At 35.8% G+C, this 18,530-nt stretch overlaps 1 pseudogene; it reads left to right on the forward strand.

Annotated features, from left to right (window-relative positions):
• The first annotated feature begins 13,388 nt into the window (after nt 1-13,388).
• LOC101345862 (microtubule-associated proteins 1A/1B light chain 3B pseudogene) lies at nt 13,389-15,282 on the forward strand (annotated as a pseudogene).
• The last annotated feature ends 3,248 nt before the right edge of the window (nt 15,283-18,530 follow it).

Below are 18,530 nucleotides of genomic sequence, written 5' to 3' on the forward strand. Positions count from 1 at the left end.
TCCAGCTCTGTCCAGAACCCTCTGTTGTGATCCTGGTCAGAGCAGTCAGCGGTGGTAGCCGGACACCATCTAGCTGTACTGGACTCAGTCTGGTGGAGGTCTTGGTAGCTGTGGACAATTAGTCCTTCAGACTAATCTTTTCGTTGTATCCTGTTCTCTTCATTCTTTAGTGTAAGTTTCTTAAATTTCCCAGTATACCAACCAAGAAGCTCACCCAAGCTACAGTGTCTGGAATTTTTATTGAAATTTCATTACGTAGGCATAATTGATTGAATAATTGACTACATGATTGAACTCATTCTCCAGCTCTTCTCTCCTCCCTAGAGGTCAGGGTTATATCACGTGGTGGGTCTAGCATGAACAGAACCCAGGAATCACTTCAATAGCATAAACTCTCAGGTAGAGTCTGAAGCCCTCTATGAATAACAAAGACACCCCAATCACTCAGGAAATCCCTAGGGTTTAGAGATTATCTCCCAGGAACCAGGGACAAAGGACAAATTCTTTGGACAAAATTAATTCTCCAGCCTACACCTTCTCATTCTATGAGGCCAATATGATATCAAAACTAAAAAAAAAAAAAAAGACATTATCAGAATATAAAAAACAGACAGATATTTCAATGTTCATGCAAAATTATGAACAAAATTTTAGCAAATTGAGTCTGCCAATACACAAAAAGGATAACTCCTAAACTCAATATATAAAAAGATTTACCTCAAGAATGTAATTTTCTCAGATATTCAAATATCAACCAATATTTAGTTAATAGTATTCGACAAACAATAATTTAGTTCTGATAATTTCTCCACTGTTATGTAAGATGCAAACATTAGGGAAATCTAAGTAAAGGGCTATGATAACTCTTTATTATCTTTGTAATTCTTCTATATTTCAAAATTAAAAGTTTTAAAAAAGTAATTAACTATATTAACAGTAAAAAAAATACAATCCTTTCAGTAAATGCACAAAACATTTGACAAAATCTACCACCCTTTAATACTAAAGTCTCTCTGCAAACTAAGAATAGAAGAACTTCTTCAATTTGATAAAGCACATCCATAAAAAACCTAGAGCTAATCTTGATTTCGGTGGTGGCTTCACAGTGTACACATTTATTAAAACTCAATCAACTATACACTTAAGATGTATACATTCTTCTCTTTGTAAATTTACCTCAAATTAAATATATATTGTACATGTGTATGTTGTTGTTAATTGTAGGTGAATCCAAAACCTTATGTATAACAGAACAAAACATTGCCCTGTTCTGTGCCATCTTCATGAACTTTGGTATGTTTCAGTCCATAGTTTTGTCTATTCTGTCAATCCATCTCATTGAGGGTTTCCTTCACTTTTGCTGGCCCTCTAATTTACCAAACATGATGTCCTATTATAGCAATTGGTCTTTCCTGATAACTTCTCCAAAGTAAGCTAGTCAAAGTCTCAGTTTCCTCAATTCCAAGGAGCATTCTAGCTGTATTTCTTCTAAGACTGATTTGTTTGTTCTTCTGGCAGTCCACAGTACAGTCAATAATTTCTGCCAACACTACTCAGGCAGCCAATACAGACACATGAGGAAATTCTTGCAATCATTAGCCATTAGACAAATGCAAATCAAAACTACAATGAGATACCATCTCATACCAACATCACTGGAATGAATTAAAAAAACAGAAAATAACAACAGTTGAAGAGGTTGTGGGAAGATTGGAACTCTTATGCACTGCTGGTGGGAATGTAAAGTGGTTCAACTATTATAGAAAACAACATGGTGCCTCTGTAAAAAGCTAGAAATAGAAATACCACATGATCCAGCAATCCCACTACTAGGAATATATCCTAGATAAATAAGAGCTGTCGCATGAATGGACATATGCACACCCATGCTCATTTCAGCATTATTCATAATTATTCACAATAGCAAAAAGATGGAAACAACCTAAGTGCCCTTCAACAGATAAATGGATAAACAAATTATGGTAAATACACACAATAGAATACGACACAGCAATAAAAAACAATGATGAATCCATGAAACATCTCACAACGTGGATGAATCTGGAAGGCATTATGCTAAGTGAAATAAGTCAATTACAAAAAGACAATATTGTATAAGGCCACTATTACAAAAACTTAAGAAAAGGTTTACACACAGAAAGAAACAATGTTTGATGGTTATGAGGGAGGGGAGGAGTGAGGCAAGGGAATCACTAACTAGACAGTAGAAAAGTATTAACTTTGGTGAATGGAAAAACAATACACAATATAGGGGAAATCATCACAACATGACCAAGGCAAAGTCATAGAACTCTCCTAGACACATCCAAACACCTTGAGGAATCAAGTTACTGGGGCTGAGGGCTGGGAACCATGCTCTCCAGGTAACATCTAGGTCAACTGGCATAACATAGTTCATAAAGAAAATTTCTACACCCTACTTTGATGAATAGCATCTGGGGTATTAAAAGCTTGTGAGCAGCCATCTAAAATATATCTTTTGGTCTCATCACATTCAGAGAAAAGGAGAATGAAGAAAACCAAAGACGCAAAGAAAATATTAGTCCAAAGGACTAATGGATCACATGAACCACAGCCTCCACCAGCCTGAGCACAGAAGAACTAGATGGTGCCCAGATACCACCACCAACAACTCTGACAGGGATCACAATAGAGGGTCCCAGACAGAGCAGAGAAAAACATAGAACAAAGTTCAAATTCACAAAAAAAAGACCAGACTTAACTTGTCTGATGGAGACTGGAGGAACCTCCAAAACTGTGGCCCCTGGACAGCCTGCTAACTCAGAAATGAAGCCACTCCTGAAGTATACCTTTCAGTCAAAGATTAGACAAGTCTATAAAACAAATAATAACACACATGAGAAACATGCTTCTTAGTTCAATCAAGTATACAAGGTCAAATGGGCAACATCTGCCCAAAAGCAAAGATGAAAAGGCAGAAAAGTACAGGAAAACTGAACAAATGAACACAGAGAACCCAGGGTAGAAAGGAAAAGGGGAAGAGTGCTGACACATTGCCTGGATTGTAACCAATGTCACAAAAAATCTGTGTATAAATACTTGAATGAAAAACTAATTTGTGCTGTAAATTTTCACCTAAAATACAATAAAATTAAAAAAAGAATAGACTAAATAAATAAAAGACCATGGCTTGATTCAGATGCACCTTAGTCATTGAAGTAGTATCTTTGCTTTTTAAAATTTTAAAGATTTACATGCCCTTTGCCTTCTAATATATGCCATCTATGGTTGTTGGACACTCAGCGTTCACTACCATCTACTCTTTATACAACCTGGAAGCTAAAAAGTACACTTACTAAACTCCCTTGCCTCTAGAGCTCTAGATGAAAATGTAGTTCTACCAGTTCCTGCTGCTGTTTCTGACAGGCCTTTTGAAAGTCACCACTGGTGAAGATATGGAGAAATCGGAACCTTCATCCATTGCTGGTAGGATTGCAAAGTGGTGTAGCTGCTCGGGAAAATGTTTTGGTGGTTCCTCAAAAAGTTAAAAATAGAGCTACCGTATGCTCCTGCAATCCCACTCTTAAGCACATACTCAAGAAACTTGAAAGCAGCAACAGATACATGTTCATTGCAGCACTGTTCACAATAGCCAAAAGACAGAAACAAGCCAAATGTCCATCAACAGATGAATGGATAAACAAAATGTGGTATATACATACAATGGAATGTTACTCTTCCATAAAGAGAAATGAAATCATCATACACACACAACACATGCAAATCTTGAAAACATTATGCTAAGTAAAATAAGTCAAATCACAAAAGAACAAATATTGCATGATTTTACTAATATAAAGCACTTAGAATAGGCAAATATGTAGAGATCGGAGTTTACCAGTGATTACCAGGGGCCGGAGAGAAGAGGAAAGAGGAGGAATCTTTGTTTAGCTGCATTGAGTTTCTGTTATGTGGATGGATAACATGGCAATGAATGTTGGTGAAGGTTGTACAACATGGTTGATGTAATTGGTTTCATTGAATTGCACAAATGAAAAATGTTGAATTGGAAAATGTTGTGTTACCTGTATTTTTACAGTAATAATATTTTAAAAAGCCAATTGCAGCAGTTGTTTTCAGCATTCCAGTATATTGTCATTAGTTCCCTGTGTGCTCAGCAGCTAATATGGCTGCAGCAGTAACATAGGTTTTCTTCCCCATAGATCATAGCTGCTGCATAGCTATGCTGTACCTTGAAGTCAATAGTCTATTTTTAAAATTATTTAGCTCTAAAAATATGAAATAAATTTAGTTGTTCCCTGTGTCTAAATCTTTGTTCTATCTTTATGTTATTTCATGATAACAATTGGATATTTTACCTCCAAATTTCAATTATATTCATATATGATTAGAGAACTGAACTGGTTATGATATTTATTTCTTATAAATGGAAAATGTAAGACAACTCTTCACAGTTCAGCTTAGAAAGTGAAACCTAGATAAGATGCACTGTGTAGACAAAAAAAAGGAGTTGATTAAAATCCTCTCACATCCAACTTACTACAAAATAGTTTTGGTTCTATAGCTTAGTTAAAATGCTAACAATTAAGGCCTAAATAATTAGATGCCTAGGATTAAAAACAAAGCAATAAAACGCATAGAAAAATAACTTATTTAAATTCCTTTATTCTATGCTTTGAACATGCTCCTGTATAGTAAAAATAAAGTAGTTGGTAAACAATACCATTAAAACACGCATTTGTTATGATGATCTCACATATTTACATACTGTTATTTATTATTTCACCAATAACACAAGGGATTTTTCTGGGATTAATTTTTAAGTTAAATTAATATTTACATACTTCTGCAAAAGAATTAAAACACTGTATAAATGGTAATTGCTGTAATTCAGAATTACTCGTATTTATAACACTATAATAAGGCAAAACTTAAAAAGAAAGAAATCGTTTTCGTTATGAATTTTGGAAATGTTAAATATTAATCAAATATTAAAATATTAATCAATTTATTAATACTACTAATAAGCAGTGTTATTTTAAGAATAAATAAGCCTATACAATTCATGTTAAAGACAGTAGGACTATAATAGAGTTGACATGAAATTAAAAAAAAATTAAATCATCTGTCATGCACTTTAAATTACATAAATAATTTGGTAGTGAAGAATTATGATATTCCTTAATAAACACTGCCAATTAAGAATCTTAAGTTCTTTGCTATTTTGTGTTATCAGAAGACTATTCCCATTTTCAAACATTCCACTAGCACCAGCATTACATCAGAAAAATCGCTAACATTAATATTTAATGCTTATTAATTGCTTGCACAAATGTTCATTAGAATGCTGTCTTAGATTTTCAAGTAACTACAATATAGGCAATATAACAATTAAAATCCTGTTAATGCAATCATAAACTAATAATATGTCACAGCAGCGACGGTTGTCGGGACAGCGGAGACAGTAACCAAACACAACTCTTACAGAGAAGTGGGGCCAGGAGGGTCACTCTGAGGAGTCGGCCCCGGCTTCAGTCCCAGGAGTTTATACAGCAAGCAGTGAAGCAAATAACAGAACAATGGGCTTTGGGTGCGGGCAAGGAGAAGGAATTCAGGTAAACAAGCCAATCAGTAAAGGGACAATAGGTTTGGGAAAACAAGTCGTGACAAGTCTCAACATGTTGGGGACAAGTCTCAACATGTTGGGGACAAGTCTCAACATGTTGGGGACAAGTCTCAACATGCTGTGCAGCATAGAGGCCTGTGGGGGCTGCAGTTGTCAGTAGTGCAGCCATGTTTAAATGTCATATATCCCCACAATTATATATTTTAATGTAGTTGTTCACTATTAAAAAAAAGTAATTTGTTTGAAATTATGAGAAGCCATGTCATAATATTTTCTTTGAAGTGAACAGATCAGATCTACATTCTTAGTATTCACCTGAGCCATTCTCCTAGAAACACATTCATGCCTAGACCTCCTCCATGACTCTGAAAGCAACTGTGGATGGCTCAGTTTTAGAAATGAACACACTTACTCAAAGAGACAAATTGCCTAAAATCAATCTACCCAATTAAGGTGAATTTTATTTCTTGATGAGATATTTCCTGGTTTTATGACTTTCTGTTCAATCTAAAGTCTGGTCAGGAAAACAGGGCTAATTATGATAGTTGTATCTAATCTTAAGGACTATTGTCCTTCTCATCAAGGTTCTGGAATTAAACTTTCAAAAATAATTCTACTGAGAAAGAAGCCAACTGTAATATAACTATATATACAAACTATAATCAGACAAATGTGTCTGTCATTTGATTATAATTTAATTCATTTTCTATTCTACTATATTGCTTGCTATTTATATTAAAAATATGAGATAAGAGGATGCAGAAAAAGAAATTCCAAAACAAATATTTGTACAAAAACTTTTTTGGTTTATGAGCAAAATTAATTTTTTTATTAAACATCAGACAGCCTTTCAGTGGCCAACAACATGGCATATTCTAACCAATTCCAGTAGCACATAAAATCCACTGTGGAATTCAAAAGTGCACCATCTTGAAATCCTGGAATTTTGAGTGTGGGTGTTTTCTGTGTACTTTAAATCTCTTCAATAAATAAACATTTTACACATAATTTTGAAGAGTTACGCTAAGTATAACCTAATTTACAAGAAGTGAAGGCAGAGTAATTCATCACAGAGGTGAATTTACTCCTCAGCTGGTGTGTTTCATGGCCTAGGAGGAGAGCCTTATCAGAATAGGTGTTTTTTTTTTTTTTAAGAATAATAATTCTAAGTCAAAATTGAACTGCTTGATTTTGTAAGACAAAAATGAAAGTACACCTTTACATAGTCATTCACTTCTACATAGGCAAATGTTTTTGAACACAATATCAGAGATACATGTAGTTTGGAAAGGTATAAAATGTACTGAGGATAAGTATTTATCACTGCAGCGATTATTCACACTTGAGGAACATTTTATCCTACCCATTACAGGGTAGCTTGTATCAGATTAACACTCTTATAAAGGATATAATATGGGTGGTGAAAACTCTGCTCTCAGCTACTAATCCAAGGTTGGTGGTTTGAACCCATTCAGGGGTACCATGGAAGAAAGGCTTGGCAAGCTGCTTTTGTCAAGACTACAGCCAAGAAAACTCTATGGAACAATTCTACTTTGTAACGCATGGGGTCACCATGAGTCGGAATTGACTAGACAGAAACAGGTTTTTGTTTTCCATTTACTTATTAACATATATACACCCACTTCTCATTTACTGACACGGTTAGGTTTCAAAGACCAGGTTGTTGCAAAAATTGGCATTATGTGAAAATGGAAGATGACCACATCAGATCACCAAATGGAAGATGATCATATCATTACATAACTGCCAAACCACTGAGAATAGTGGCTCAACCAAGTTGACACATAATCTTAACCATCACAGCCAGCATTACTCTTGCCTCACACCTCAGCATTTGCTGTTGTCAGACATATGTTGTTAATGTGCAAAATAGTCAGATAATAGATATTTTACTACTATCGTAAATGCAAAATGTCAGATAATGACGTAGTCGATAAGTGAGGAGTAGGTGTATAAATATACATACATATATATGTATATAATCAATCATTTGAAAGTATCGGACAATATCCTATACAGGAAGGACTTGAGAATCTAGGGTTTTTGAGAGAATAGAAGTATATAATTGAGCTCTTCCTTAACTACAGCCTTTTTCCTGAGATTTCCAAATGACAGATCAAAGGAATAAAGCCCAAGAAAAAACCAGCATTCTGAGTAGACAAAGTACAGTGTTCAGGACTGATAGAAGGCTTGGACTTAAGAAGCAATGTCCCAGGCAGGAGGGATCATCAGAGAAGGAGCCCACAAATTTGCATACAATTTTTCTAAAATCAGTTAGTGAAATCTTAAATTGTACACATAGGGCATGACTCCAAGGACCCAGTAGAACGCAGCATTTTTAACGTTAGTGAGCTGGGCAGTGATTTCAGCAGCTGTGCAGTGCTAAGAAATGAATCTGGAATTCGAGTTTTAACAAGGTAAAATGACCTTGGTAAAAACTTTAGGCTTTCGGTTGAAATCCCAGAAAGTCAAGAATTAGAAATAAGAGTTGTACCACAGGAATAAGAACTGGAGTCTAGAATAAGGGGAATATTCTAGGATTAAGGGCAAATCTAAAATAGGACAGCTCTAAGAAAGTCTAAAACCAATCTTTAACGGGATCATGTTAATCCAATAGTACTCCACCTGCCTGCTCAAAGAAAAATTAACCTTCCTTGATGGAATATCATGTCAATCAGAACTTTTCAATTTTTCATTCACAATATCCAACATCCAATAGAAATTTAGGAGACATGATAAACATCAGAAACACAAGAAACACCCAAAAGAAGATAAAACAGATGTTGGTAATAGATATGACTTAAAGTAACTATGATTATTAAAAAAAAAAAAATCCATTGCCATCAAGTCAATTCTGACTCACAGGAACCCTATACAACAGAGTAGAGCTGCCCCACAGGGTTTCCAAGGAGCGGCTAATGGATTCAAACTGCCAACCTTTTGGTTAGCAGTCATAGCTCTTAACCACCATACTACCAGGACTCTGATATAAATTAGAGGAAAAGATACACCACTTAGATGAAAATATGGAGAATTTCAGTAGAATTTGACTTTATAAAAAAAGGAATTTATTTGACATTCTAGAACTGAAAATAAAATATCTAAAATTAATGATTCACACACCATACACAAAAACAAATTAAAAAAGGATTAAGGACTTAAATGTGCACACTAAAACCATAAAATTCTTAGAAGAAAATGCAGGGGCAACACTGTGGAGCTTAGCTTTTAATAATGGATTATCAAATATAATAACAAGCATAAACAGCAAAATGCAAAATAAATAAATGGGACTTCATGAAAATTAAAAACTTCTGCTCATCAAAAGACTTTACCAAAAAAGTGAAAAGACAAGCTACTGACTGGGAAAATACCTTCGGAAACCATATATCCAATAAGAATCTAATAACCAAAATATATACATATATATATATATATAAAACTTCAAAAACTTAACAACAAAAAGACAAATATCCCAAACATAAAATGGGCAAATGACTTGAATAGACATTTTACCAAAAAGGATATTCAAATGGCCACCAAACACATGAAAGATGCTCAACGTCATTAGCCGTCAGAGAGATACAAATCAAAGCCACAATGAGATACCATTTCCTTCCCACTAGGATGGCTAAGATTAAAAAAAGAAAATAACAAATGTTGGTGAGGGTGTGGGGAAATTGGAACCCTTATCCATTGCTGGTGGGAATGCAAAATGCTACAACCATTGTGGAAAACAGTGTGGCAGTTCCTCGAAAAACTAAAATTAGAACTACCATTTGTTGTTGTCATTGTTATTGTGTGCCGTCGAGTCAATTCTGACTCACAGCAACCCTACAGGACAGAGCAGAACTGCCCCAGAGGGTTTCCAAGGAGCAGCTGGTGGATTCAAACTGCCGACCTTTTGGTTAAGAGCCTGAGCTCTTAACCACTTCACCACCAGGGCTCCAGAACTACCATATGACCCAACAATTCTACTCCTAGGTATATACTCAAAAGTCTTGAAAGCAGAGATTTAAACAGAGACTTGCACACCAATATTCACTGCAGCACTATTCACAATAGCGAAAAGGTGGAAACAATCTAAATGCCCAACAACAAATGAATGAATAAACAAAATGTGTTACATATATAAAATGGAATACTACTCAGCCAGTAGAAGAAACAAAGTCTTGATACACGCTACAATATGGATGTAGCTGGAAGACATTATGCTGAGTTAAATAAGTCAGTTACAAAAGGACAAATATCGTATGACCTCACTTATATAAAAAGACAAGAACAGGCAAAAGTATAGACACAAAACTTTATTAGTGGTTACCAGGGGCAGGAGTGAGGGGGAAAGGGAGTTGATGGTGATAGAAAAATCACATTGATTAAGGGCAGGGTTACACAGCCAATTACCATAATTGCTGTCAATATGTTGTACCTATAAATAGCTGAACTGGCAAACATTGTGTGATAGATAGATAGCTATACAGTGCCAAAAAAAGAAGAGTATCTACTGAGGCTGCTTATGTACAAACAAAAACCTCATGGGATTTAGCTCCTTGGGTTGGAGGTTTAGGGTCATGGTTTCATGGGGCATCCCAGTTAATTGGCCTGATAATATGTTTGGTGCTTCTGTTCTACCTCTTAGTTTGATGAATAGTGCCTGGGGTCTTAAAAGCTTGCAAGTGGTCATTCAGGGAACAACAATTGGTCTCTATCTGCCTGGACCAATAGAGGAAGAAGGTGAGTCAGCAATAGGAGGAGGATGTGGAATGTGTGGCTAATTGCCTCCATGAACAACTTCTTCCTTTGCCATGAGACCGGTAGAACTGCATAGTACCTGGCTACCATTAGTGAACATTTTGAGCAAAGATTTCATAGAAGAATTCTGATCAAAAGGGGGAAAATGTAGAATAGAATTTCAAATTCTCATGGACTCTAGACTTCCTGGAGCCAGGAAGGGTGGATGAACCCCTGAAACTATTACCCTGAGATAATCTTTACACCTTAAACCAAAAATATCCCTTGAAGTCTTTTTAAAAGCAAACGATAGTTTACGTTAACTAGTAAGTAAGGTCTGCATTGAGCGTTATGCTCCTTTGAGAAATATCTATATGGGATAGAAGTGACAACAGCAACTCAAAAGATTAGATAGGAAACTTAGGGTGCAGTGAGTTAATGTTAATGTGGGAGGAACAACTCAGAAAAGGAGGGTGAGAATGATTGAACAACTAGAAGAATGTAATCACCGTCACTGAATTGTACGTTAAGAAACGGCTGAACTGTGTATGTTTTGCTGTGTATATAATTGACAATAACAGAATAAAATTTAAAAAAAATTAATGGATGGGTTTAACAGTCTTCTGAAGAGAAGACTATTGAACTGAATGTTAATTCAAACGAAAATAACAAAACTAAAGTACATAGAGAGAAAGAGAGGGGAAAAAAAAGAAAATTACAAAAGTAACGTGAAACGCAGTCAATAATATTAACATAATAAAACTAAATCCCATAAAAGAGGAGAAATAGAATGGTAAAAAGCAATATTTGAAGAGATAATAGCTGATAATTTTCCTAAACTGTTAAAATACATTAACCCAAAGATGATTTAAGGAACAGTAAACCTTAAGCAAGAAAAATGCAAAGAAAACCACACCAAGACACATCGTATTAAATGGCTGAAAAAATAGACATTCAGAAAAATCTTAACTTATAGTCAGAATACAAAACATATTATCTTCAAAGGAATAAGAGAACAAGAGTTAAATAAATAAATAAATAGACTTAACTTTGACTTTTCAGTGAGAGTTATTACAGCCAAAAGACAAGAAACGGCATTTTTAAAAAGTTGAATGGGGGTGGGGGGCCCCTTCTCCTCCAGAATTCTATGTCTAGCAAAATATTCTGTAAAAATGAAGGAAATATGAAGATATTTTCAGACAAACTAAACCAGGATTATGCATTGCCAGCCAACCTGCAATACAAAAAACACCATTAGTTCCTCCATTTGAAGGAAAATGATACTAAATGGAAGTAAGGAGTTTCTGGAAAGAATCAAGAGCACTGAAAAGGGTAAAGATGTAGGCAAAATAAATTAAAATAACAATAATAAATTCCTGAGGAGTTTATAATCTACATGAAGTAAGGTATATGACAAAAGTACAAAGGTGGGAAAGGGTTCAATGCATTTAAACCCTAGAGTGTTCTTGCATATGGGAAGAAATTAAAGAACTAGTTTAAGATAGATTGTGATAAGTCATGGATGCATATTATAATCTCTAGGGTAACCATTAGAAGAATAATAAAAATGATAACTAAAAAGCTGATAGAGGAGAAAAATGGATAATTATTCATACTCGATAGTTTTTCAATTTAAATAGATGAACAGTGGAAATCTTCATTGGTTTGAGTATTGCATAAAATATAGTTTCTTATTTAATAAAAGAAAATAAAATTTTAGTAAAATTTTACACTAAATTTTACACTGAAGCATTTTAAACATTTTGAAAGATTTTGTTTAAAATATTTTATTTTTGATTAGAGCAAGAAGTTCACCCTAGTAGTTATTAGCAAATGCTTTAATAATTAAATGTGTATATTAAATAGTATCTGTACGCCAGAAAAAGTATCAATTGTTGCTATGTTTGAACCCATTGTTGCAGCCATTGTGTCAGTCCATCTCACTGAGGGTCTTCCTCTTTTTCACTGTCCCTCTACTTTACCAAGCATAATGTCCTACTCCAGGACTAGTTCTTTCCTGATAACATGTCCAAATTAAGTGAGATGAAGTCTCTCCATCTTGGCATCTAAGGAGCATTCTGGCTGTACTTCTTCCAAGACAGATTTGTTCATTCTTCTGGCAGTCCATGGTATATTCAATATTCTTCACCTACACCGTAATTCAAAGGCATCAGTTCTTCTTTGGTCTTCCTAATTCATTGTCCAGCTTTCACATGCATATGAGGCTCTTTAGAATAAGGGAGAGTAAAGACGAACCTATTCTTTATAAATCAAACCTGTTGCAGTCGAGTTGATTCCAACTCATAGAGACCCTATTAACCCCAATGTCTAGTAGTAATATGAAGCCATCATCAAATAATTTGCAATAGCTAAAAAAAAGTACAAAACACTAGAAAGCAACAACATTTTTTTCTGTGAAAAGCAAAAGCAAAAATTTTGATTTGAGTAAACTGGGCTCATTAATTTAACAGATTACAGCTTAGTATCTTAACTCCAACATTTGCCAATCAGTGTATTTTAAAAACTGGTCAAAATACATTTTGCTGAAATAAGGATTTTCAGTCAGTACTAATGCTAGAAAAGATGTTACTTTGGCAGGCTAACTATTAGTAAGGACTTGGCATTTAGATTCCCAACAACTCTCTCCAACTTTCTTAAATACATATATTTTTAAAGGTTCTGCAAGTAGGTCTCTCCAATATCAAGGGCAGTATGATCTTTCAAATTCTGAATATGGTAGAGAATTATAGCAAATTGGTCAAGCAAGAAAAAGTCCATTTAAAAGTGGTCAAATGACTCCCTCTTTTTGAGTGGGATGAATATTGAACTAAGCAACTTTAAGTATGCAAAGAGTATTAAATTCATATCATGAAAATGAATACTAATAAGATTAAAGTCTCCAAAGCAGGTCCTAAGATGTTCAAACACCCATTTTATTTAGATAAATTGAGTATGTAGTGTTTAGTTCAGATAAACTACAGGGAGAGGTTTATGGCACATGCTAGGAATGGCACAACACTGTGGGATAGATATTATACCACCCCATTTTCTAGATGGAGAAATTAAGACTTGGAGAGATTCAATTCTTGTTCCACAGCAGGTGAGAGCACAGCTGGGATCCAAACCAGGCCTTCTTGACATCTTCCTATGCCACCATAACCCATATATGGACAATCATCACTCCACAGAAGCTGTCTAATCTTTTCCCAATTTTCTGTAAATCAAGAAGAAATTCTAAGCCCAATGCAGTAAGTCATGTGAGAAGAAAATTCACTGAGTAATTGTACCCTTGCAACATTATCACCTAGATCCCTGGCCTTTAATGCTGATGAGCAACGCATTCAATGTTACTCAACACTGATTGGTTTGCTTCCTGTCTTTCCTTTGAGCAAATGGTGAATGTTGTTTGGCTGCTTTACCCTGGCTTTCGGCAGTGGCCATTGAAGACAGCAATTGATGAAGTGAAGGCCAGCCAACTTCCCCCTCCTTATTGCAGTGCCTGTCTGCTTTTCTCCACCATTAATTAGACAGAACCACTTACTTTTTTCTAGTCATAAACATTTCGGTGTGCTTATTTTGATTTTCATGGGGTAGTGTTTGAGTTTATGAAAAATACTGCTTTCACTGCTCAGGAAGCAGTGGAATATCAGAATGAAAAGTGTTCATTTTCTGTTTGACAGTGCTCCTGTCCTCTGGAGGTTTTCTGGTAAATCTTCTGGCTGGGAATTCTTGTAGTTGCACTACACAATTTTCAAAGCCCATTTTCCCTTTATGCCAATGTAATTTATAAGCTTAGCCTATTGCAATGTCTTTTCAGGAGAATAAATGCTTTGAAGAAACCATGTAATTCTAGGATAGTGTATAATTCTGCATAAATATTCTCTCATGAACCTCTGTGGCATTTATAATGGTCATATTTGGCATTTTTCATTGTATGGTCAAGAAAATGAGATTGCTATTAGTATGAACAGAAATATTACTGTGATTCATAATTACATCATATGTACAGAAGCATCCTACTTCATACACTTGACATAATTTATTTGTTTTTTTAACTCGTTCCCTGACATTATAACCTTCCTAGTTCATATTCTTCACACTGGCAATGCAGCAGATGCTGGTGGGGAGTCGCCAGACTCCTGAGCCCTTGACGTAGCGTCCCATTATATATATTGTGAGGCACCACAGGTCAAGATGTGACCAAACCCCAAGCTTAGTAAACTGTACTAGCAAAATTCAAGGCATTTTTTGTTTTGTTAGGAAAGTACGATAGTAAATGATGATTAACTAGTAATTGGATAGTGGTAAGTTTAGCCTTATTTATGGCTTTAAATTTGATAAGAAAACTACTGATAGTAATAAAAGAAGAAATTGGAGAATTCACTTTCAAGGTGTAGTATTATACACACATCTCTCAGAACCCGTCTGAACAAACGAAACTCTCTCCCCGACCCCAAAATAAGGCTGTAGAATTGGATAACCAAACAGTCGCAATAGGAGTCAGAACCGCCTGATGGCGCCGCGACACTCAGCTCGCTGCCGCGGTCCCGCGCCACACGGTCGGAGAACACCTTGAAGCAGCGGCGCACCTTCGAACAAAGAGTGGAAGATGTCTGACTTATCTCTAAGCAGCATCCTACCAAAATCCCGGTGATAATAGGAAGATGCAAGGGTGAGAAGCAGCTTTGTTTACTACATAAGACCAAGTTCCTTGTACCAGATTACGTCAACGTCGGTGAACTTACCAAAATAATTAGAAGGCACTTAACAGCTGAACGCCTACCAAACCTTCTTCCTATTGGTGAACGGACACAGCATGGTGAGTGTCTCCATACCGATTTCTAGATTCCTATATAGGATATACATCTCAGGAGACGTTTGGAATGAAATTGACTGTGTAAGACTAGTAAAATGCATCTCTTCTAGAATTTTTAAACCCTTCCCCTAAAACCCCTCGCCATCTGTGGATTCCAACTCATAGCGACCCTATAGGACAGAGTAGAACTGCCCCACAGGGTTTTCAGGGAGCAGCTAGTGGATTTGAACTGCCAACCGTTTGATTAGCAGCCAAGACCTTAACCACCATGCCACCAGGGCTCTTTTAAACCCTTACGGAGGGAAAAAAGGGATGTTACCAACTGAGATTGATCAATTCATCTAATCACAGATCATCAAGGCAATAGTATTCCCAACTAGGACTTTCAGAAGTTGTTCTTGTATTTCAAGCAGCAAAACTGAGCTCCAAATTTGTATATTAAGCTACGGAAAACTATACTTAACCTAGGCTATCTTGTTTTCAAATTTTAAAAGTTTAAAAATAAAATACTTTGCATTTTAAGTTGCCAATAAAAGAGACATTGAAGGTATATAACGCTCTTTTCCCACAGTAGGAACTTGCAGTCTGAGCAGGAACTTAAAATCCTTCAGAAAGACTCAATCTTCTCTTAAGGTTCACAGAGCCGGCTGACTTTTTTTTTTTTTTTAAATTGTACTTTAGATGAAGGTTTACAGAACAAGTAGTTTCTCATTAAACAGTTAGTACACATATTGTATTATGACAATGGTTAACAACCCCACGACATGTCAACACTGTCCCTTCTAGAACTTGGGTTGCCTATTACCAGCTTTCCTGTTGCCTTCTGCCCTCTAGTCCTTGTCCCTGGACTACTGTGCCCCATTAGTCTCGTTTTGTTTTATGTGGCTGTCTCATCTTTGGCTGAATGGTGAAATTCGGGAATGACTTCATTACTGAGCTGAAAGGGTGTCCAGGGGCCATACTCTCAGGGTTTCACCAGTCTCCGTCAGGCCAGTAATTCTAGTCTTTTTTTGTGAGTTAGAATTTTGTTCTACATTTTTCTCCAGCTCTGTCCAGGACGCTCTGTTGTGATCCCTGTCAGGGCAGTCAGTGGTAGCGGGGCACCGCCTAGTTGTACTGGACTCAATCTGGTAGAGTCTGTGGTAGTTGTGGTCCATTAGTCCTTTGGACTAATCCATCGTAACCATCAAAGATTATTTCTTTTTGTGTGTAAACTTTTTCATGAGTTTTTATAGTGGTGTCATACAATATTTGTCCTTTTATGATTGAATTATTTCACTCAGCATAATGTCCTCCAGTTTCATCCATGTTATGAGATGCTTCACAGACTCATCATTATTCTTTATCATTGTGTAATACCCCATTGTGTGTATATACCATAGTTTGTTTATCCATTCATCTGTTGACGGGCATCTAGGTTGTTTCCAACTTTTTGCTATTGTGAAAAATGCTACAATGAGCGTGGGTGTCCATATGTCTATTTGTGTGACAGCTCTTATTTAGCTAGGATATATTCCTAGGAGTGGGATTGCTGGATCGTATGGTATTTCTGTTTCTAGCTTTCTAAGGAAGCGCTGTATCATTTTCCAAAATGGTTGTATCATTATATATTGCCACCAGCATTGCATAAGAGTTCCCATCTCCCCGCAGACTCTCCAACATTTGTTATTTCCAGTGTTTTTTGATTCGTGCCAGTAATGCCGGAGTGAGATGGTATCTCATGTGGTTTTGATTTGCATTTCTCTAATGGCCAATGAGCACGGGCATTTCCTCATGTGTCTGTTGGCTGCTTGAATGTCTTCTTTGCTGAAGTGTTCATTTCCTTTGCCCATTTTTTAATTGGATTATTTGCCTATTGTTATAGAGGTGTTTTATTTTTTTTGTAGATTTTAGAGATCAGACCTTTGTCTGACTTGTAGTGTCCAAAAATTTTTTTTTCCAGTTTGTAGGTTTTCTTTTTACTCTTTTGGTAAACTCTTTTGATTAGCATAAGTGTTTAATTTTCAGAAGAACCCAGTTATCTAGCTTATCTTCTGGAGTTTGTGTGTTGTTAGTTATGGTTTGTATCCTGTTAATGCCATGTATTAGGGCTTGTAGCATTGAACCTATTTTTTCTTCTATGAATTTGGTAGTTTTTGGCTTTATATTTAGGTCTTTGATCCATTGTGAATTAGTTTTTGTATGTGATGTGAGGTATGGGTCCCGTTTCATTTTTTTGCAGAAGGACGTCCAGTTTTGCCAGCACCATTTGTTAAAAAGACAGTCTGTTCCCCATCTGATGGACTTTGGGCCCTTGTCAAAGATCAGGTGACCGTAGGTGTATGGATTTACATCTGGGTTCTCAATTCTGTTCCATTGGTCAGTATATTTGTCATTGTAACAGTACCAGGCTGTTTTGACTACCGTGGCTGTATAGTAGGTTCTGAGGTCAGGTAGTGAGAGTCCTCCTACTTTATTCTTCTTCTTCAGTAGTGTTTTACTTATCTGAGGCTTCTTCCCTTTCCATATAAAGTCAATGATTAGTTTTATCATCTCTTTAAAGAATATTGTTGGTATTTAGATTGAGATTGCATTGTATTTGTAAATCGCTTTGGGTAGCACTGTCATTTTCACAACGTTGAGTCTACCTATCCATGAGCATGGTATGTTTTTCCATTGATGTAGATCTGTTTTGGTTTCTTGCAGTAGTGTTTTGTAGTTTTCTTCGTATAGGTCTTTTACATCCCTGGTTAAATTTATTCCTAAGTATTTTATTTTTCTCAGGGGCTATTATAAATTGTATTATTTTCCTGATTTCCTTTTCATCATTCTCTTTATTGTTGTATAAGAATCAAACTGATTTTTGTATGTTTATCTTGAATCCTGCTACTCTGCTGAATCTATTAGTTCCAGTAGTTTTCTTGTGGAGTCTTCATGGTTTTCTATGTATAGTATCATATTATCTACAAATAAGGACAGTTTAACTTATTCATTACCAATGTGGATGCTTTTATTTCTTTCTCTTGCCTTATTGCTCTAGCTAGGACTTCCAGCACAATGTTAAATAGGAGTGGAGATAAAGGGCATCTTTATCTCATTCCTGTTTTCAAGTGGAATGTTTTCGGCCTCTCTCCATTAAGAATGACGTTGGCTGTTGGTTTTGCATAGACGCCCTTTATTATGTCAAGAAATTTCCCTTCTATACCTATTTTATTGAGAGTTTTTATCAGAAATGTGTGTTGGACTTTGTTGAATGCCTTTTCCGTGTCAATTGAGATGATCATGTGATTCTTTCCTTTTACTTATGTGGTGGATTACGTTGATTGATTTTCTAATGTTGAACCATCCTTGCAT

Source organism: Trichechus manatus, unplaced genomic scaffold, assembly GCF_000243295.1.
Source record: "Trichechus manatus latirostris isolate Lorelei unplaced genomic scaffold, TriManLat1.0 scaffold00017, whole genome shotgun sequence".
Classification (NCBI taxonomy): domain Eukaryota; kingdom Metazoa; phylum Chordata; class Mammalia; order Sirenia; family Trichechidae; genus Trichechus; species Trichechus manatus.